The 20,573-nt window shown below is 55.7% G+C and overlaps 9 non-coding genes and 3 pseudogenes across 9 annotated transcripts; all 12 read right to left on the bottom strand.

The window, feature by feature from the left end:
• Nucleotides 1–2,387: 2,387 nt before the first annotated feature.
• On the bottom strand, nucleotides 2,388–2,505 carry LOC136964749 (U5 spliceosomal RNA). Its single transcript, XR_010879200.1, has one exon. It is a non-coding gene; the product is annotated as a U5 spliceosomal RNA (small nuclear RNA).
• A 735-nt stretch (nucleotides 2,506–3,240) lies between these two features.
• LOC136964594 (U2 spliceosomal RNA) lies at nucleotides 3,241–3,431 on the bottom strand. The gene has a single exon (XR_010879089.1). It is a non-coding gene; the product is annotated as a U2 spliceosomal RNA (small nuclear RNA).
• A 714-nt stretch (nucleotides 3,432–4,145) lies between these two features.
• On the bottom strand, nucleotides 4,146–4,263 carry LOC136964750 (U5 spliceosomal RNA). The gene has a single exon (XR_010879201.1). It is a non-coding gene; the product is annotated as a U5 spliceosomal RNA (small nuclear RNA).
• A 753-nt stretch (nucleotides 4,264–5,016) lies between these two features.
• On the bottom strand, nucleotides 5,017–5,197 carry LOC136964614 (U2 spliceosomal RNA; annotated as a pseudogene).
• Nucleotides 5,198–11,772: 6,575 nt separating this feature from the next.
• LOC136964751 (U5 spliceosomal RNA) lies at nucleotides 11,773–11,890 on the bottom strand. The gene has a single exon (XR_010879202.1). It is a non-coding gene; the product is annotated as a U5 spliceosomal RNA (small nuclear RNA).
• A 735-nt stretch (nucleotides 11,891–12,625) lies between these two features.
• Nucleotides 12,626–12,816, bottom strand: LOC136964595 (U2 spliceosomal RNA). Its single transcript, XR_010879090.1, has one exon. It is a non-coding gene; the product is annotated as a U2 spliceosomal RNA (small nuclear RNA).
• A 450-nt stretch (nucleotides 12,817–13,266) lies between these two features.
• LOC136964752 (U5 spliceosomal RNA) lies at nucleotides 13,267–13,384 on the bottom strand. Its single transcript, XR_010879203.1, has one exon. It is a non-coding gene; the product is annotated as a U5 spliceosomal RNA (small nuclear RNA).
• Nucleotides 13,385–14,141: 757 nt separating this feature from the next.
• Nucleotides 14,142–14,332, bottom strand: LOC136964597 (U2 spliceosomal RNA). The gene has a single exon (XR_010879092.1). It is a non-coding gene; the product is annotated as a U2 spliceosomal RNA (small nuclear RNA).
• Nucleotides 14,333–15,090: 758 nt separating this feature from the next.
• LOC136964753 (U5 spliceosomal RNA) lies at nucleotides 15,091–15,208 on the bottom strand. Its single transcript, XR_010879204.1, has one exon. It is a non-coding gene; the product is annotated as a U5 spliceosomal RNA (small nuclear RNA).
• Nucleotides 15,209–16,682: 1,474 nt separating this feature from the next.
• Nucleotides 16,683–16,800, bottom strand: LOC136964754 (U5 spliceosomal RNA). Its single transcript, XR_010879205.1, has one exon. It is a non-coding gene; the product is annotated as a U5 spliceosomal RNA (small nuclear RNA).
• A 739-nt stretch (nucleotides 16,801–17,539) lies between these two features.
• LOC136964621 (U2 spliceosomal RNA) lies at nucleotides 17,540–17,717 on the bottom strand (annotated as a pseudogene).
• A 2,289-nt stretch (nucleotides 17,718–20,006) lies between these two features.
• LOC136964648 (U2 spliceosomal RNA) lies at nucleotides 20,007–20,119 on the bottom strand (annotated as a pseudogene).
• Nucleotides 20,120–20,573: the final 454 nt, after the last annotated feature.

The following is a 20,573-nucleotide window of genomic DNA, read 5'->3' on the forward strand; positions in this document are numbered from 1 at the left end:
CTCCCCCCTCTCCTCCGCCGTCTCTGGAGTGACCAGGGCGTCGGGGGCTACGTCCGGAACCTCCGGGGCCTCCTCTGGGGCGTCAGGGGCCCCGCCCGGGGCACCAGGGGCGACGCCTGGGGTGACAGGGGCACCAGCCTCCCTTGCTGCGGCTCCCGCATAACTCCTCTCCCGGGCAGGGCACGACCTCATTAGGTGCCCCGCCGCACCACAGCGGTGGCAGGTCTTTGGCACGTGGCAGTTCCGTGCCACGTGCCCCTCCTCACCACACACCCCGCAGCGGGGCCCCCCACATGTCACCTCCGTGTGCCCCACCCGGCGACACCTCCTGCAGCAAGGGGGCTGGCGAGCATAGAACAAATAGCCCCTGTCACTCCCGATGGAAAAATAGGCCGGGGGGTGCTGTAGCCCGTCCATCCCCGCTCCGTCCTCACCCAGCAGCATCTGGTACTGGCGCCGCCCCGTCCAGTACCCCAACGAGTCCAGGACGTACCGGGCCCCTGACTTCACGTCCCCATAGCGGCTGAGAAACGCGGCCACCGCCTGCTCCGACACGTTCCCATTATATAAATGGACCGTCACCACCCTAAAATTCTGGCGGTCAAGGTCCACCACCTCATACGACCCAAGGGGCGCCACCGCCCTCTGGGCCCTCACCAAGCCCAGGACGGACGCCGCAATAGCCGCCGTCTTCAGGGTCACATCGAACCCCCTCTCCTGGACGTTGTCCTGTAGACACAGGACCTCCGCCGGCGTCAGTTTTAAAATGGCGATCACCACCTGCCGGGTGAACACCTCTCTCGACAGCCGCGGCACATCCGGGTCCCTCCATGAAAACCGGAGGGAGTTCTTCATACCCGTCCGCGGCCGTCCCATCGGCCTCCCGCCACCAGAGGCGCCACCACCGCCGCCAGCCGGCCCTCCACCACCGCCAAGCGCTCCGCCTCCCGACGCTCCTCCGCCCGGCGCTCCGCCTCCTGGCGCTCCTCCGCCAGGCGCTCCGCCACCTCCCGGTGCTCCGCCGCCAGCCAGCACTCCTCCGCCGCCAAGCGCTCCGCCGCCAGCCTGCACTCCTCCGCCGCCAAGCGCTCCGCCGCCAAGCGCTCCGCCGCCAAGCGCCCCGCCGCCAAGCGCTCCGCCGTCTCCCGACGCTCCTCCGCCAGGCGCTCCGCCGCCTCCCAGACCTTTGTCGCCGCCCGGACCTCCGGCCGCATTGGGGACTCCGCCTCCGTCCCCGGCTCCACCAGATCTGCCAGCCTCCGGCCCCGGAGCATGGGACACACCGTCCCCCCTGGCCTGCAGTCCGCCGGTCAGGGTCCTCCGCAGGATCCCCGCCGCGACCCCAGCCGCTCCCTCCGTGGTCGGGGCAAACCCTCCCACGGCACTCGGCCCAGCGACCATCCCCCCTAAGCACGGTACCGGTGCCCCATACATCGCTCGACTCCCGGTACCGCCAACCCTCCCCGCCCCAGACTCACCGCCGCAGTTCACGTCCGCCTCCAGAATGCCGACTCCAGGTCCACCGCCTCCCGCAATACCGCCGGTTGCCACTGTCGCCTCAATGGCGCTCGATCGCTTGATAAGGCCGCGATGCAGCTTTTGATCTTAGCCAAAAGGCCGAGAAGCGATGACCGCATTATCGGACGCCCCCGGCGCGCGGACCCTCCGTGCACCACCTGGGCCGCTCGGTCACCACACCGAGAACGGCCGAAACCACGGAAGCGGAAAGCCCAGGCCAAAAGCCGCAGGACAAGCAGGGACGGAAGCGGAAAGCCCAGGCCAAAAGCCGCAGGACAAGCAGGGACGGAAGCGGAAAGCCCAGGCCAAAAGCCGCAGGACAAGCAGGGACGGAAGCGGAAAGCCCAGGCCAAAAGCCGCAGGACAAGCAGGGACGGAAGCGGAAAGCCCAGGCCAAAAGCCGCAGGACAAGCAGGGACGGAAGCGGAAAGCCCAGGCCAAAAGCCGCAGGACAAGCAGGGACGGAAGCGGAAAGCCCAGGCCAAAAGCCGCAGGACAAGCAGGGACGGAAGCGGAAAGCCCAGGCCAAAAGCCGCAGGACAAGCAGGGACGGAAGCGGAAAGCCCAGGCCAAAAGCCGCAGGACAAGCAGGGACGGAAGCGGAAAGCCCAGGCCAAAAGCCGCAGGACAAGCAGGGACGGAAGCGGAAAGCCCAGGCCAAAAGCCGCAGGACAAGCAGGGACGGAAGCGGAAAGCCCAGGCCAAAAGCCGCAGGACAAGCAGGGACGGAAGCGGAAAGCCCAGGCCAAAAGGCAACAGAATTGAAACAGCTACAGAAGAAGCAAAGACAAAACCTGCCTTACCCGCAGGCACGCACCTAACCCCAAAGCCAACCTCACCCTGCTTTTGTCACACGTCCATCAGGCTCTGCCCTCCCTCGGGCAAAGCCTCCCAAAAATACCACGTTCCACTCGTCGGCGCTCCCCTCCACGGAAGTCTTTAGTAAAAGGCGAAAGGCTTGTGCGTGCTGAAGGGGAACCAGAGCGTCGATTTGAAACGACCCAAACGGCCTACCCCCAACCCCTCCGTTGGCCCTGACTCACCCGTCCGCGGGGGCGAACCGGGGAGAACCGGGGCGAACCGCATCCTTCTCGGGAAAAAAAAGGCGCGGAAACGCCACGGGCCGCAGAGGGGCTCGGCCCGCCCGCTTGGCTTTTCCTTACCGCACTTTCTCCATTTCATTGATGGCTTTTTCTCCATTAAGATCCGTACGCGTTTATCGTATGCGCCTTCCAGCCAGTCCACTCCGTGTTGGTGTCGACTGACACGGCGAGAAAAAACTCATTCCGATTGCCTTCCAGTTTTTCACCTCGGCCCCGCTGAATGTCAGCCAGCTCTCTCTCTCTCTCTCTCTCTCTCTCTCTCTCTCTCTCTCTCTCTCTGTCACTCACTCACTCACTCACTCAGTCACTCACTCACTCAGTCACTCCCTTTTTTTTTTTTTTTTTTTTTTTTTATATCTAAAAGGGCGGGAAAACGCCACCGGCCGACAGGGCTCCGCCCACACCCCCTTTTCACCCCGTTTTTTTGGTAGGGATCGCTTGTTCCGCTTTGTTGGGGGGCCCCCCCCTTTTGAGAGTTTTTTGACCCTCACCCCAAAAACCCTAGCCCTAACCTAAACCCCTCTCCCCCAAACCTCACTCATTCAGACATTCCCTCCTTCCCTCCCTCCCTCCCTCCCTCCCTCCCTCCCTCACTAGCTTTTCTCTTTGACACGCTTAGAAAGATTGCACCCTTCCCGGAGACGCTGCAATACCGGGGCGATGCGCGGAGCGGACGGAGCGAGCCCCTGTTCCGACTCCCTGTTGCAAAAATCCGTTTAATATGTTGTCCTCGCATGGAGGACATATCAGATATTAAACTGATAAGAACAGATACTACACTTGATCTTAGCCAAAAGGCCGAGAAGCGATGACCGCATTATCGGACGCCCCCGGCGCGCGGACCCTCCGTGCACCACCTGGGCCGCTCGGTCACCACACCGAGAACGGCCGAAACCACGGAAGCGGAAAGCCCAGGCCAAAAGCCGCAGGACAAGCAGGGACGGAAGCGGAAAGCCCAGGCCAAAAGCCGCAGGACAAGCAGGGACGGAAGCGGAAAGCCCAGGCCAAAAGCCGCAGGACAAGCAGGGACGGAAGCGGAAAGCCCAGGCCAAAAGCCGCAGGACAAGCAGGGACGGAAGCGGAAAGCCCAGGCCAAAAGCCGCAGGACAAGCAGGGACGGAAGCGGAAAGCCCAGGCCAAAAGCCGCAGGACAAGCAGGGACGGAAGCGGAAAGCCCAGGCCAAAAGCCGCAGGACAAGCAGGGACGGAAGCGGAAAGCCCAGGCCAAAAGCCGCAGGACAAGCAGGGACGGAAGCGGAAAGCCCAGGCCAAAAGCCGCAGGACAAGCAGGGACGGAAGCGGAAAGCCCAGGCCAAAAGCCGCAGGACAAGCAGGGACGGAAGCGGAAAGCCCAGGCCAAAAGCCGCAGGACAAGCAGGGACGGAAGCGGAAAGCCCAGGCCAAAAGGCAACAGAATTGAAACAGCTACAGAAGAAGCAAAGACAAAACCTGCCTTACCCGCAGGCACGCACCTAACCCCAAAGCCAACCTCACCCTGCTTTTGTCACACGTCCATCAGGCTCTGCCCTCCCTCGGGCAAAGCCTCCCAAAAATACCACGTTCCACTCGTCGGCGCTCCCCTCCACGGAAGTCTTTAGTAAAAGGCGAAAGGCTTGTGCGTGCTGAAGGGGAACCAGAGCGTCGATTTGAAACGACCCAAACGGCCTACCCCCAACCCCTCCGTTGGCCCTGACTCACCCGTCCGCGGGGGCGAACCGGGGAGAACCGGGGCGAACCGCATCCTTCTCGGGAAAAAAAAGGCGCGGAAACGCCACGGGCCGCAGAGGGGCTCGGCCCGCCCGCTTGGCTTTTCCTTACCGCACTTTCTCCATTTCATTGATGGCTTTTTCTCCATTAAGATCCGTACGCGTTTATCGTATGCGCCTTCCAGCCAGTCCACTCCGTGTTGGTGTCGACTGACACGGCGAGAAAAAACTCATTCCGATTGCCTTCCAGTTTTTCACCTCGGCCCCGCTGAATGTCAGCCAGCTCTCTCTCTCTCTCTCTCTCTCTCTCTCTCTCTCTCTCTCTCTCTCTCTCTCTCTCTCTCTGTCACTCACTCACTCACTCACTCAGTCACTCACTCACTCAGTCACTCCCTTTTTTTTTTTTTTTTTTTTTTTTTTTTTATATCTAAAAGGGCGGGAAAACGCCACCGGCCGACAGGGCTCCGCCCACACCCCCTTTTCACCCCGTTTTTTTGGTAGGGATCGCTTGTTCCGCTTTGTTGGGGGGCCCCCCCCTTTTGAGAGTTTTTTGACCCTCACCCCAAAAACCCTAGCCCTAACCTAAACCCCTCTCCCCCAAACCTCACTCATTCAGACATTCCCTCCTTCCCTCCCTCCCTCCCTCCCTCCCTCCCTCCCTCACTAGCTTTTCTCTTTGACACGCTTAGAAAGATTGCACCCTTCCCGGAGACGCTGCAATACCGGGGCGATGCGCGGAGCGGACGGAGCGAGCCCCTGTTCCGACTCCCTGTTGCAAAAATCCGTTTAATATGTTGTCCTCGCATGGAGGACATATCAGATATTAAACTGATAAGAACAGATTTCTTTTTTTCTTTTGAAAGAATTTATTTATCATTTGCAGCCAGACAGAGCGTTAAAAACACATTTCAAGTATAAATTTCAATTTGCATGTCTTAAAAACACTTTAAAAGGGCATAAAATTGGATAAAAAACACATGTGCTCGATCAAATTTAAAAGTATGCATGTTAAAAGACAATACTTAAAACAAAACAATACTTTAAAACACAGTGTAATAAAAGCCATAAAAAGTGTTACATCAATACGGGGTTAAGACATGTTAAGAAATGTGTGTAAAAGTTTTAAAAGTCTCTGTTGTGCAAAGAAGGGGGAGCTTGGAGTCCATGAACGTGGCCGATTCCTCCCGCTCCACCGAACCGGTCACCGCTCCGGTCTTCCTATGGGGCCCAGCGGAGATCCTCGACCACGGCAGCCATTCCGGCGCAGTCAGGCCGCGGCCGCCCGGACCACTTCACGTGGGTGGGGGCCCCTTCCGAATGGCGCGTGGGACGTACCACCCTAGGGTCCCTGTAGCCAGCATCGCCACTGCCTGGGTGGCCGTCTCCACGCGCTTCCCCACCAGCAGGTTTCTGGAGGTCCACAGTGCCTCTTTGTAGCATGTCAGGGTGAGCCAGAGCTGGCGGAATTGTCCCGATGGTATGGGTCTCTGGCTCACCCCGTAGAGCACCAGCTGTGCTGTTAGGACCTCCCCTGCTGGCAGGCTCGGGGTTATCAGGGGCCCCGCTTGGATCCACAGGTCCCGGGCGGCCCTGCACTCCCAGAGCAGGTGCCGCACGGTCTCCTCTCCGCCACAAGTCGGCCGTGGGCACCTCGATGTTGTTCCCATGCCCCGGGAGTGCATGACGGCTCTGACCGGGAGGATCTCGTGGGCCACCATCCAGTTGAGGTCGCGGTGCCGGTTCAGCAGAGCAGGATGGGCCACGTTGCGCCAAACCGTGGAGGGCTCACCTAGCGCGAGCCCGCGCACTGGACTCACCGGCTCCCCCTCCTGCACAACAGAGAGAATAAAACGATGGTTAGTTAAAACTCGCTCTGTCTGCTGTTCAAGATTAAAATCCTTCAAAAACTTTTTTAAAACTGAGTAGGCCGGTGGGAGGTCGAAGGCCACCGGCACTCTCAGGTCGATGGGGAGGAGCCTCAGTGCTCGCAGGTACCCGCCCATCCAGAATCTCACCAGCTGGCCCGTCTTTGTGTCCTTGCTTGCCAGGCCCACATGGAGGGCGGTGTACCTGCTCGTCAAAAATAAAGCAAAATTTGGGAGGCCCCTCCCCCCATTAAAAAGGCTGTGCTTCATGACCTCTCTTTTCAGCCTTTCCCACTTGGACTTCCATACAAAGTAAAAGACCAAGCGGTCCAAGGCTAAAAGCACCCTTCTTGGGGGGATAAAAACAGCTGAAACCAATAAAAACAGAGGTAAAATCACAGTTTTTATGATTAAAATACGTCCTTCGATGGTCAAGTCACGCAGTCCCCAGAAAGCCAGTCGTTGCCTAGTCTTCCCAAGTAGACCACCCCAGTTCCCGCTGCCTAGCCCTAACCGGTCAAATTTAACCCCTAGAACCCTCAAGTCTGTTTGTGTGGTGAGTGGCAGTCCTGTCAAGTCCTGTGTGCGCCAGGGGCCGTGAAACTGGGCCTCTGTCTTGTTTCTGTTCAGTTTGGCCCCTGACGCCAGTCCGAACCAGTCAGTCCTGTCCAGAGTCCTGTCGATGGAAGGTCGGTCGGTGCATAAAACATTGACGTCGTCCATATATAAAACACATGTGGCTGAGAGCCCCCCGCTCCCCGGGACTCCCAGCCCAGTGATCCATTGGTCCCTTCTCAAAACCTGCGCCAAGGGTTCGATACAGGAGACAAAGAGAAGGGGAGATAACGGACAACCCTGACGGACGCCGCAGCGGACATTAACTGCGTTTGTGAGTTTCCCGTTAACTAGAACTCTGCTGTGTATACCCCTATACAACAGCCCCACCCACGCTATAAACCTGTCCGGATAGCCCATTTTTTGCAGTACCTGAAACAGGTACTGGTGCGAGACCCGATCAAAAGCTTTTTCAAAGTCTAAATTTAGTACTGCTAAACGAATGTTTCTGTCTCTCGCAAGACAGATGGCGTCTCTGATCAGTACGAGGCTGTCGGTGATCTTCCTTCCCGGGATGGCGCAGGTTTGATCCGGGTGGATCACTGAACCTAAAACCGTGGACATTCTGTTTGCTAAAAGTTTGCTAAAAAGTTTCAAATCAAAATTTAAAAGCGTGATGGGTCTCCAGTTTTTCAGGTCGGTCCTGTCGTCTTTTTTATGGAGTAATGACACTATCCCTACTCTAAAACTGTCTGGAAGTCTGTCGAGGTCCTCTAAGTCTTTAAAAACAGTCAGGAGGTCGTGTGCTAAAATGTCCCAAAAGGTGAGATAAAACTCCAGAGGCAGCCCATCTGCCCCCGGAGACTTCCCTCCCTTAAAACCCTTGACACACTTGTGTAGTTCTTCTATGTTAAAATCCTCCTCTAGTTGGCCCTTGTTCTCGACTGTTTTCTCTAAAAACCCTAAAACCTCTTTTGTTCGTTCTTTTAAAATTTCTTTTTCCCCAAACAGTTCCCCATAAAAAGTTTCTACTACCTTTAAAATGTCATCAGTTTTCTCCATCATTTTTCCTTCCTTGTTTTTTAACTTGGACATAGTCCCACTCCTACTTAAAATTTTCTTAAAAAAGTACCTGGTGCACTTTTCTCCCTCTTCTAAATCTCTTTCTTTACTTCTTAAAATAACCCCCTTGCTTTTTTCCCACGATAAAATAGCCATCTCTTGTTTTACTGCTTTTATCTCATCGTTAAAATCAATGCCCTGGTTTCTCAAAGTAAAATATCTTTCTAAACGTTTCTGCAGTCCCACCATGCACCTATCTGTTTTCTTTTTCCTAAATCTCCCTAACTGACTAAAAAAGGCTTTGGTCCTACCCTTCACCATCTCCCACCACTGTGCCCTAGTGTCAAAACAGTCCTGGAGGGTCTGCCAGTCCCTGAACTGCTCCCTGTACTGCCTTGCGGCCTCCTCATCCTCCAACAGGGAGCAGTTCAGTTTCCACAGACCCTTCCCTACAGTCACACCCGAGGATAGTGAAAGGGTGCAGGACAGCATAGAGTGGTCCGAGAAGAAAACCGGGGTCAATCTAGCATCGGTTGGGGGGGCGTCCCGGGTAAAAACGTAGTCTATGCGAGAGGCTTTGGTGCCGTCATCACTGAACCAGGTGAGGCCCTCCTCTCTGGGATGCAAGGTCTTGAAACAGTCAGTCAATCTAAAGTCTCGCACTGTACTGCTTAAAAGAGTCGACGCCTTGTCTACCTTAAAATCAACCCCTGCACCTCTCCTGTCAGCCCTGGTTAAAACACTGTTAAAATCCCCTGCTAAAATAAGGGGGGCCCTACCTAGCAGGTGGGACTGCAGATCTTCTAAAAGGGTAAAACGTTCATTTTTATCACTAAAACCATAGACATTGATTACTTTAAAATCCTTCCCTAAAAAAGTCAAATTCAGTAAAAGCGCCCGTCCATTTCTAAAAACAGTGCACCCCTTCACCAACACATGTGGATTCTTTATTAAAACCGCCACTCCGTCATTTTTGTTCGCATTGGAGCCGCTCCAGCAGGAGGGCCCGTGGCTCCACATCCGTTCCCACTTAAAATAAGAGTTTTTAAAAGGCAGTCCACATTCCTGTAATAAAATCACATCGCTTTTTACAGTACTTAAAAATGATAAAACGGACTGCGCCCTAAAAGTGGTCGTGATGCATCTTACATTTATGGTGCTAAAAGTGAGCGCCATTAAAAGGGGTAAGAGGGGTTAAAAGGACGTGCATTTAAACTAAAAACGTGGAGGGGGGGGGATCTTAAAAGAGGGTAAAACAATAAAACAGGTACTAAAATCATAAAATCAGGCTTACCTCTTCGCTTTTGACTCCTTTTTTCTTTTTGTCGCGTCTGGGGAGGCCTGAGCTCTCCTTGGGGGTGGAAGTCGTGAGATTCATGTTTAAAAACGACACTTGGTTAGGAGAGCTGGAAGGAAATACCCTAGGAGAGGAATCTGACTCTCCAGAGCTCACTTCAGGCCTCCCCTTTTTACTGGCTGGATCGATGTCAGCGGACAGATCTCTATCGCGTTTGCCGAGTAAAAGCTGCCCACACTGGATAAAATCATCGCTGGCCGCCGAGTCACTGGTGCTGGGAGAGGAGCTGGAAGTTCCTGTCTCCTCTGATCCCCCAGCCTCCTCTCCCGCGCTCTGCTCTTTCTCCTTCTCCATTGACTGTCTGTGCTCGGCGGCCACCTGCTTAAAAGGAATTAAAACAGGGTCCGCCGCCACTTCCTCCACCTCTTCCTCCGCCACCTTCTCCATTTCTTTTACTCCCTCCGCCACCTCTTTGGCCCCCTCCGCCCTCTTTTCCACGGGCCCCCTTTCGGCCACCACAGGCTCCACGGGCGCCCTGACCGCCCGGAGCTTGTTGGCGAAGGACTGAGGACAGTCTCTGAACAGGTGGGAGAGCTCGCCACACAAGTTGCAAGCTCTCCCATTTGGGCACTCCGCGAAGACGTGCCCGATCTCCCGACATTTTCCGCAAACCACCTCCTGGCACGCCTCCGCGAGGTGCCCATGCTTCATGCACTTTCTGCATAACTTTGGCTGTCCCATGTAGTGCACGAAGCCCCTGTTCTCCCCCAACACTATGATTGAGGGTAACTGCCTCAGTCCTTCAAAACCTGTCGGATCTGGAACCTGCTGGATGGGCACTCTCCAAGCTCCATTCCATATGCCATCCAGATCCTTCACTCTAACTGGAACCCCTTTAACTGTGCAGTACCTTTTCAACCAGACACAGATATCCTCGGGGTTCACAGTTTCATTAAACATCCTGACAATCACCACTTTCAAGGTGTTGTCAGTCAGTTTTTCCACGCAGAACGTTTGGGTAACTTGATCTTTGCTCACCTCGAAACGTGTCCAGAATTCTTTCAGTACCATGGCCGTGCTGAAGCTGACATCGAAGCCCTGCCCAGCAGGCAAGGCCACGATGCAGTTCAGCTCGGCCGGCGAGAACCTGAGCAGCTTCTGCAGCACCTTCCTTGAGAAGTCCAACCTGGACATCTCCACCTTTACTCCACCCACCACCTTGAACAAAAAACGGACACTGTTGTGCCTCCTCATGCCAGCACGAGCGGCCGACATTTTGGAGGCACGAACAACACTGAACAAAAAACAATCAGACACGTGGGGGGGGGGGGGTGACACAGCAAGAGGGAACAGGAGGGGGGGGGGGAGGGAACACCAACACAAGAGGGTAGGGGAGAGACAAACACTGGTGTGGGGGGGGGGGGGGGGGGGTAGGGGAGGGGATGGAGGGGGGGGGGGGGGGGGCACTAACAATACAATGGAGGGTAACAAACACTGAACTGGACTACACAAACACCCCACCAAAAACCAAATCAACAAAGTAAAAGCAACTGAAAAGACCGGCCAAAAGAAATTAACCACAAATACACTTAGACAATACACAAAAACACAAGACAAGAATAAAAGACTACACCAAACGGAAAAATACTGAGACAAACACTCACACTAACAAGACACACCTGCCACCAATCAAGGATTGGTGGCTAGGCTACACCAAACAAACACTAAAACTCAAGACTATGGACAAACAAGCTATGGACAAACTACTAAAACAAGACAGAAAGGGAACACCTAACAATATCTAAACAAATAGGACACACAGAACAAACAAGAAGCTAAACAAAAAAAACAGGCTAAACTACACAAACACAAGACAAGACAAGGCCCACAGGGGGACCGGAAAAGTACTGGCCTTGGAGGCACTCACCTGGCCTAGCACTGGGCTAGGCCAGTGGAAGAATGGAAATTTCCGGTGAGTGACTCCTCCTCCAGCACTGGCTCCGGTAACCGTCTGTGGACCTGGGAACAAAGACAGAGACAGAAATCAAACACAGTATCAAGACAAATCAAATTCAAAATGATAAGGACAAAAACCAACTGAAAAGGGTAACGCCCACCGGCCGGTCGATCGCCCACGGCCCAAGGAGAGATTTTTGATCAGTATCGATGTTGGTCGATACTGCTCTTTAATCTCAACCAAAAGGCCGAGAAGCGATGACCGCATTATCGGACGCCCCCGGCGCGCGGACCCTCCGTGCACCACCTGGGCCGCTCGGTCACCACACCGAGAACGGCCGAAACCACGGAAGCGGAAAGCCCAGGCCAAAAGCCGCAGGACAAGCAGGGACGGAAGCGGAAAGCCCAGGCCAAAAGCCGCAGGACAAGCAGGGACGGAAGCGGAAAGCCCAGGCCAAAAGCCGCAGGACAAGCAGGGACGGAAGCGGAAAGCCCAGGCCAAAAGCCGCAGGACAAGCAGGGACGGAAGCGGAAAGCCCAGGCCAAAAGCCGCAGGACAAGCAGGGACGGAAGCGGAAAGCCCAGGCCAAAAGGCAACAGAATTGAAACAGCTACAGAAGAAGCAAAGACAAAACCTGCCTTACCCGCAGGCACGCACCTAACCCCAAAGCCAACCTCACCCTGCTTTTGTCACACGTCCATCAGGCTCTGCCCTCCCTCGGGCAAAGCCTCCCAAAAATACCACGTTCCACTCGTCGGCGCTCCCCTCCACGGAAGTCTTTAGTAAAAGGCGAAAGGCTTGTGCGTGCTGAAGGGGAACCAGAGCGTCGATTTGAAACGACCCAAACGGCCTACCCCCAACCCCTCCGTTGGCCCTGACTCACCCGTCCGCGGGGGCGAACCGGGGAGAACCGGGGCGAACCGCATCCTTCTCGGGAAAAAAAAGGCGCGGAAACGCCACGGGCCGCAGAGGGGCTCGGCCCGCCCGCTTGGCTTTTCTTTCCTTACCGCACTTTCTCCATTTCATTGATGGCTTTTTCTCCATTAAGATCCGTACGTGTTTATCGTATGCGCCTTCCAGCCAGTCCACTCCGTGTTGGTGTCGACTGACACGGCGATAAAAAACTCATTCCGATTGCCTTCCAGTTTTTCACCTCGGCCCCGCTGAATGTCAGCCAGCTCTCTCTCTCTCTCTCTCTCTCTCTCTCTCTCTCTCTGTCACTCACTCACTCACTCAGTCACTCACTCACTCAGTCACTCACTCACTCAGTCACTCCCTTTTTTTTTTTTTTTTTTTTTTTTTATATCTAAAAGGGCGGGAAAACGCCACCGGCCGACAGGGCTCCGCCCACACCCCCTTTTCACCCCGTTTTTTTGGTAGGGATCGCTTGTTTCGCTTTGTTGGCCCCCCCCCCCCCTTTTGAGGGTTTTTTGACCCTCACCCCAAAAACCCTAGCCCTAACCTAAACCCCTCTCCCCCAAACCTCAATCATTCAGACGTTCCCCTCCCTCCCTCCCTCCCTCCCTCCCTCCCTCCCTAGCTTTTCTCTTTGACACGCTTAGAAAGATTGCACCCTTCCCGGAGACGCTGCAATACCGGGGCGATGCGCGGAGCGGACGGAGCGAGCCCCTGTTCCGACTCCCTGTTGCAAAAATCCGTTTAATATGTTGTCCTCGCATGGAGGACATATCAGATATTAAACTGATAAGAACAGATACTACACTTGATCTTAGCCAAAAGGCCGAGAAGCGATGACCGCATTATCGGACGCCCCCGGCGCGCGGACCCTCCGTGCACCACCTGGGCCGCTCGGTCACCACACCGAGAACGGCCGAAACCACGGAAGCGGAAAGCCCAGGCCAAAAGCCGCAGGACAAGCAGGGACGGAAGCGGAAAGCCCAGGCCAAAAGCCGCAGGACAAGCAGGGACGGAAGCGGAAAGCCCAGGCCAAAAGCCGCAGGACAAGCAGGGACGGAAGCGGAAAGCCCAGGCCAAAAGCCGCAGGACAAGCAGGGACGGAAGCGGAAAGCCCAGGCCAAAAGCCGCAGGACAAGCAGGGACGGAAGCGGAAAGCCCAGGCCAAAAGGCAACAGAATTGAAACAGCTACAGAAGAAGCAAAGACAAAACCTGCCTTACCCGCAGGCACGCACCTAACCCCAAAGCCAACCTCACCCTGCTTTTGTCACACGTCCATCAGGCTCTGCCCTCCCTCGGGCAAAGCCTCCCAAAAATACCACGTTCCACTCGTCGGCGCTCCCCTCCACGGAAGTCTTTAGTAAAAGGCGAAAGGCTTGTGCGTGCTGAAGGGGAACCAGAGCGTCGATTTGAAACGACCCAAACGGCCTACCCCCAACCCCTCCGTTGGCCCTGACTCACCCGTCCGCGGGGGCGAACCGGGGAGAACCGGGGCGAACCGCATCCTTCTCGGGAAAAAAAAGGCGCGGAAACGCCACGGGCCGCAGAGGGGCTCGGCCCGCCCGCTTGGCTTTTCCTTACCGCACTTTCTCCATTTCATTGATGGCTTTTTCTCCATTAAGATCCGTACGTGTTTATCGTATGCGCCTTCCAGCCAGTCCACTCCGTGTTGGTGTCGACTGACACGGCGATAAAAAACTCATTCCGATTGCCTTCCAGTTTTTCACCTCGGCCCCGCTGAATGTCAGCCAGCTCTCTCTCTCTCTCTCTCTCTCTCTCTCTCTCTCTCTCTCTCTCTCTGTCACTCACTCACTCACTCAGTCACTCAGTCACTCACTCACTCAGTCACTCACTCACTCAGTCACTCCCTTTTTTTTTTTTTTTTTTTTTTTTTATATCTAAAAGGGCGGGAAAACGCCACCGGCCGACAGGGCTCCGCCCACACCCCCTTTTCACCCCGTTTTTTTGGTAGGGATCGCTTGTTTCGCTTTGTTGGGCCCCCCCCCCCCCCCCCCCCCCCCCCCCCCCCTTTTGAGGTTTCTTTGACCCTCACCCCAAAAACCCTAGCCCTAACCTAAACCCCTCTCCCCCAAACCTCAATCATTCAGACGTTCCCCTCCCTCCCTCCCTCCCTCACTAGCTTTTCTCTTTGACACGCTTAGAAAGATTGCACCCTTCCCGGAGACGCTGCAATACCGGGGCGATGCGCGGAGCGGACGGAGCGAGCCCCTGTTCCGACTCCCTGTTGCAAAAATCCGTTTAATATGTTGTCCTCGCATGGAGGACATATCAGATATTAAACTGATAAGAACAGATACTACACTTGATCTTAGCCAAAAGGCCGAGAAGCGATGACCGCATTATCGGACGCCCCCGGCGCGCGGACCCTCCGTGCACCACCTGGGCCGCTCGGTCACCACACCGAGAACGGCCGAAACCACGGAAGCGGAAAGCCCAGGCCAAAAGCCGCAGGACAAGCAGGGACGGAAGCGGAAAGCCCAGGCCAAAAGCCGCAGGACAAGCAGGGACGGAAGCGGAAAGCCCAGGCCAAAAGCCGCAGGACAAGCAGGGACGGAAGCGGAAAGCCCAGGCCAAAAGCCGCAGGACAAGCAGGGACGGAAGCGGAAAGCCCAGGCCAAAAGCCGCAGGACAAGCAGGGACGGAAGCGGAAAGCCCAGGCCAAAAGCCGCAGGACAAGCAGGGACGGAAGCGGAAAGCCCAGGCCAAAAGCCGCAGGACAAGCAGGGACGGAAGCGGAAAGCCCAGGCCAAAAGCCGCAGGACAAGCAGGGACGGAAGCGGAAAGCCCAGGCCAAAAGCCGCAGGACAAGCAGGGACGGAAGCGGAAAGCCCAGGCCAAAAGCCGCAGGACAAGCAGGGACGGAAGCGGAAAGCCCAGGCCAAAAGCCGCAGGACAAGCAGGGACGGAAGCGGAAAGCCCAGGCCAAAAGCCGCAGGACAAGCAGGGACGGAAGCGGAAAGCCCAGGCCAAAAGGCAACAGAATTGAAACAGCTACAGAAGAAGCAAAGACAAAACCTGCCTTACCCGCAGGCACGCACCTAACCCCAAAGCCAACCTCACCCTGCTTTTGTCACACGTCCATCAGGCTCTGCCCTCCCTCGGGCAAAGCCTCCCAAAAATACCACGTTCCACTCGTCGGCGCTCCCCTCCACGGAAGTCTTTAGTAAAAGGCGAAAGGCTTGTGCGTGCTGAAGGGGAACCAGAGCGTCGATTTGAAACGACCCAAACGGCCTACCCCCAACCCCTCCGTTGGCCCTGACTCACCCGTCCGCGGGGGCGAACCGGGGAGAACCGGGGCGAACCGCATCCTTCTCGGGAAAAAAAAGGCGCGGAAACGCCACGGGCCGCAGAGGGGCTCGGCCCGCCCGCTTGGCTTTTCCTTACCGCACTTTCTCCATTTCATTGATGGCTTTTTCTCCATTAAGATCCGTACGCGTTTATCGTATGCGCCTTCCAGCCAGTCCACTCCGTGTTGGTGTCGACTGACACGGCGATAAAAAACTCATTCCGATTGCCTTCCAGTTTTTCACCTCGGCCCCGCTGAATGTCAGCCAGCTCTCTCTCTCTCTCTCTCTCTCTCTCTCTCTCTCTCTCTCTGTCACTCACTCACTCACTCAGTCACTCACTCACTCAGTCACTCACTCACTCAGTCACTCCCTTTTTTTTTTTTTTTTTTTTTTTTTTTTTATATCTAAAAGGGCGGGAAAACGCCACCGGCCGACAGGGCTCCGCCCACACCCCCTTTTCACCCCGTTTTTTTGGTAGGGATCGCTTGTTTCGCTTTGTTGGCCCCCCCCCCCCTTTTGAGGGTTTTTTGACCCTCACCCCAAAAACCCTAGCCCTAACCTAAACCCCTCTCCCCCAAACCTCAATCATTCAGACGTTCCCCTCCCTCCCTCCCTCCCTCCCTCCCTCCCTAGCTTTTCTCTTTGACTACACTTGATCTTAGCCAAAAGGCCGAGAAGCGATGACCGCATTATCGGACGCCCCCGGCGCGCGGACCCTCCGTGCACCACCTGGGCCGCTCGGTCACCACACCGAGAACGGCCGAAACCACGGAAGCGGAAAGCCCAGGCCAAAAGCCGCAGGACAAGCAGGGACGGAAGCGGAAAGCCCAGGCCAAAAGCCGCAGGACAAGCAGGGACGGAAGCGGAAAGCCCAGGCCAAAAGCCGCAGGACAAGCAGGGACGGAAGCGGAAAGCCCAGGCCAAAAGCCGCAGGACAAGCAGGGACGGAAGCGGAAAGCCCAGGCCAAAAGCCGCAGGACAAGCAGGGACGGAAGCGGAAAGCCCAGGCCAAAAGCCGCAGGACAAGCAGGGACGGAAGCGGAAAGCCCAGGCCAAAAGCCGCAGGACAAGCAGGGACGGAAGCGGAAAGCCCAGGCCAAAAGCCGCAGGACAAGCAGGGACGGAAGCGGAAAGCCCAGGCCAAAAGCCGCAGACAAGCAGGGACGGAAGCGGAAAGCCCAGGCCAAAAGCCGCAGGACAAGCAGGGACGGAAGCGGAAAGCCCAGGCCAAAAGCCGCAGGACAAGCAGGGACGGAAGCGGAAAGCCCAGGCCAAAAGGCAACAGAATTGAAACAGCTACAGAAGAAGCAAAGACAAAACCTGCCTTACCCGCAGGCACGCACCTAACCCCAAAGCCAACCTCACCCTGCTTTTGTCACACGTCCATCAGGCTCTGCCCTCCCTCGGGCAAAGCCTCCCAAAAATACCACGTTCCACTCGTCGGCGCTCCCCTCCACGGAAGTCTTTAGTAAAAGGCGAAAGGCTTGTGCGTGCTGAAGGGGAACCAGAGCGTCGATTTGAAACGACCCAAACGGCCTACCCCCAACCCCTCCGTTGGCCCTGACTCACCCGTCCGCGGGGCGAACCGGGGAGAACCGGGGCGAACCGCATCCTTCTCGGGAAAAAAAAGGCGCGGAAACGCCACGGGCCGCAGAGGGGCTCGGCCCGCCCGCTTGGCTTTTCCTTACCGCACTTTCTCCATTTCATTGATGGCTTTTTCTCCATTAAGATCCGTACGCGTTTATCGTATGCGCCTTCCAGCCAGTCCACTCCGTGTTGGTGTCGACTGACACGGCGATAAAAAACTCATTCCGATTGCCTTCCAGTTTTTCACCTCGGCCCCGCTGAATGTCAGCCAGCTCTCTCTCTCTCTCTCTCTCTCTCTCTCTCTCTCTCTCTCTCTCTGTCACTCACTCACTCACTCAGTCACTCACTCACTCAGTCACTCACTCACTCAGTCACTCCCTTTTTTTTTTTTTTTTTTTTTTTTTTTTTTATATCTAAAAGGGCGGGAAAACGCCACCGGCCGACAGGGCTCCGCCCACACCCCCTTTTCACCCCGTTTTTTTGGTAGGGATCGCTTGTTTCGCTTTGTTGGCCCCCCCCCCCCCTTTTGAGGGTTTTTTGACCCTCACCCCAAAAACCCTAGCCCTAACCTAAACCCCTCTCCCCCAAACCTCAATCATTCAGACGTTCCCCTCCCTCCCTCCCTCCCTCCCTCCCTCCCTAGCTTTTCTCTTTGACACGCTTAGAAAGATTGCACCCTTCCCGGAGACGCTGCAATACCGGGGCGATGCGCGGAGCGGACGGAGCGAGCCCCTGTTCCGACTCCCTGTTGCAAAAATCCGTTTAATATGTTGTCCTCGCATGGAGGACATATCAGATATTAAACTGATAAGAACAGATTTTTTTCTTTTGAGAAAAATTTATTGGTTCTCACCGTTGACAGTTCATAAAAACAATTCGTTTTACATGTCTTTTCTTTTCTTAAAAGGTACATTAATTACAGGGCATAGGGGGCGCTAAAACACTGGTGTAATTACTTTAAAAGCACTGAATCGAAATCGTAGTTAAAAAGTGCCCGCTAAAACAACAAGGTGATCATGAATAAATACAGCAGTGTTAAAAAGCCATAAAAGAATGTACACTTGGTTAAGACATCTTTAAAGGAATGTTTTACAATGTGTCTTTAAAAATGTGACGTGTGTGTGTGACTATGTGTGTGTGTGTGCGTATGTGGCTATGTGTCTTGTGTGGCTATGTGAGTGTGTGTGTGTGAGTGCATTTAAAGGTTCTGTTCCTCAATTGTGCAGGACCGGGATGAGCTTGTCTGGCTTGCCTCTACCTGCCCCGCTGAACAAGCCACCGAGTCCTCCCCCTCCGGGGCCCAGCGGAGATCCTCGACCTGGGCAGCCATTCCGGCGCAGCCAGGCCGCTGCCGCCCGGACCACTTCACGTGGAGGGGGGCCCCTTCCGTATGGCGCGTGGGATGTACCACCCGAGGGTCTCTGCAGCCAGTTCCGCCGCTGCCTGGGTGGACATCTCCACGCGCTTCCCCGCCAGCAGGTTCCTGGAGGTCCAGAGGGCTTCTTTGAAGCATGTCAGGGTGAGCCAGAGTTGGCGGAATTGTCCAGATGTCATGGTCCTCTGGCTCACCCCGTAGAGCACCAGCTGTGCGTTTAGGACCTCCCCTGCCGGCAGGCACGGGGTTATCAGGGGCCCCGCCAGGATCCACAGGTCCCGGGCGGCACTGCACTCCCAGAGCAGGTGCCTCACGGTCTCCTCTCCGCCACAAGTCGGCCGCGGGCACCTGGATGTCGTCGCCAGCCTCCGGGAGTGCATGACGGCTCTGACCGGGAGGATCTCATGGGCCACCATCCAGGAGAGGTCTCGGTGCTTGTTCAGCAGGGCAGGGTGGCTCACGTTCCGCCAGACCGTGGCCGACTCACCCAGGGCGAGTCGGCGCACTCGGGTCACTTCCTCCCGTTCCTGCACAAGAGAGAGAACAGAGCGGTGTTTGGTTAAAACGGTGAGTGGTTCTTTCTCTAAAATGTGTGTCTTTAAAAACGTCTTAATAAAAAGGTAGGCCGGGGGGAGGTTAAAAGACACTGGCGTCCTCAGGTCTTTCGGGATCCACTGCAGGTGCCTGAGGTAGGACCCCATCCAGAATCTGGTCAGGGCCGCGGTCTTGTGGTTTCCGGATGGGGTCGTCGCCAGTGCCAGGTGGAGTGCGGTGTACCGGCTACCAAAGAACACTTTAAAATCCGGGAGTCCCTTCCCTCCGTTTCGTGGGGCTCTCTTCACTACATCTCTTTTCAGGCGCTCCCACTTGGACCCCCAGATGAAATAAAACACCATCCTGTCGAGGACTAAAAGAATGGGTTTGGGGGGGATAAAAACAGAACCGATCAATAAGAACAAGGGTAAAATCACTGCTTTGATGATTAAAACCTTGCCTTCAAATGTCAGTCGTCTGAGTCCCCAGAACGTCAGTCTCTGTCGGGTTTTTGTCAGTAAGCCCTCCCAGTTTCCGCTCCCTCCCCCCTCCCGGTCGAACTGTACCCCGAGGATGCGGAGGTCGGTCTGGGTCGTCGTCATGGGAAGCCTAGTCATGTCTGTCCCACCCCACGGTCCGAAAAGTCTCCCCTCTGTCTTGTCCCTGTTAAGCTTGGCACCCGAAGCGAGGCCAAACCAGTCAGTCCGGTCCAGGGTCCTGTCTACGGATAAAAGGTCAGTGCATAAAATGTTGATGTCGTCCATGTATAAAATGCACTTGGCAGTCAGTCCCCCAGTCCCCGGGATCCCCAACCCACAAATGAGTTGGTCCCTTCTCAAGATCTGCGCCAGCGGCTCTATACAGCAGACATAGAGTAAGGGGGATAAGGGACACCCCTGACGGACGCCGCAGTTAACTTCCACTGCTTTGGATAAGAACCCGTTAACAAGGATTTTGCTGGTAATGTCCCCATACAGCAGTCCCACCCAAGCTAGGAATCTCCCCGGAAAACCCGCTTTTTGCAGTACCTTGAAAAGGTACTGGTGCGAGACCCGATCAAAGGCTTTCTCAAAATCTAAATTTAGGACTACTAGCCGAATGTTTCTGTCTCTCGCAAAACAGATGGCGTCTCTGATCAGTACCAGGCTGTCCGTGATCCTCCTTCCCGGGATGGCGCAGGCTTGATCCGGGTGGATCAAGTCCCCTAAAACACAAGACATACGAGAGGTTAAAATCTTGCTAAAAAGTTTACAGTCAACGTTTAAAAGAGTGATAGGTCTTGATAAGATAAGAACAGATACTACACTTGATCTTAGCCAAAAGGCCGAGAAGCGATGACCGCATTATCGGACGCCCCCGGCGCGCGGACCCTCCGTGCACCACCTGGGCCGCTCGGTCACCACACCGAGAACGGCCGAAACCACGGAAGCGGAAAGCCCAGGCCAAAAGCCGCAGGACAAGCAGGGACGGAAGCGGAAAGCCCAGGCCAAAAGCCGCAGGACAAGCAGGGACGGAAGCGGAAAGCCCAGGCCAAAAGCCGCAGGACAAGCAGGGACGGAAGCGGAAAGCCCAGGCCAAAAGCCGCAGGACAAGCAGGGACGGAAGCGGAAAGCCCAGGCCAAAAGCCGCAGGACAAGCAGGGACGGAAGCGGAAAGCCCAGGCCAAAAGCCGCAGGACAAGCAGGGACGGAAGCGGAAAGCCCAGGCCAAAAGCCGCAGGACAAGCAGGGACGGAAGCGGAAAGCCCAGGCCAAAAGCCGCAGGACAAGCAGGGACGGAAGCGGAAAGCC

The sequence above is a fragment of the Osmerus mordax genome, chromosome 20 (genome assembly GCF_038355195.1).
Source record: "Osmerus mordax isolate fOsmMor3 chromosome 20, fOsmMor3.pri, whole genome shotgun sequence".
In the NCBI taxonomy this organism is placed as follows: domain Eukaryota; kingdom Metazoa; phylum Chordata; class Actinopteri; order Osmeriformes; family Osmeridae; genus Osmerus; species Osmerus mordax.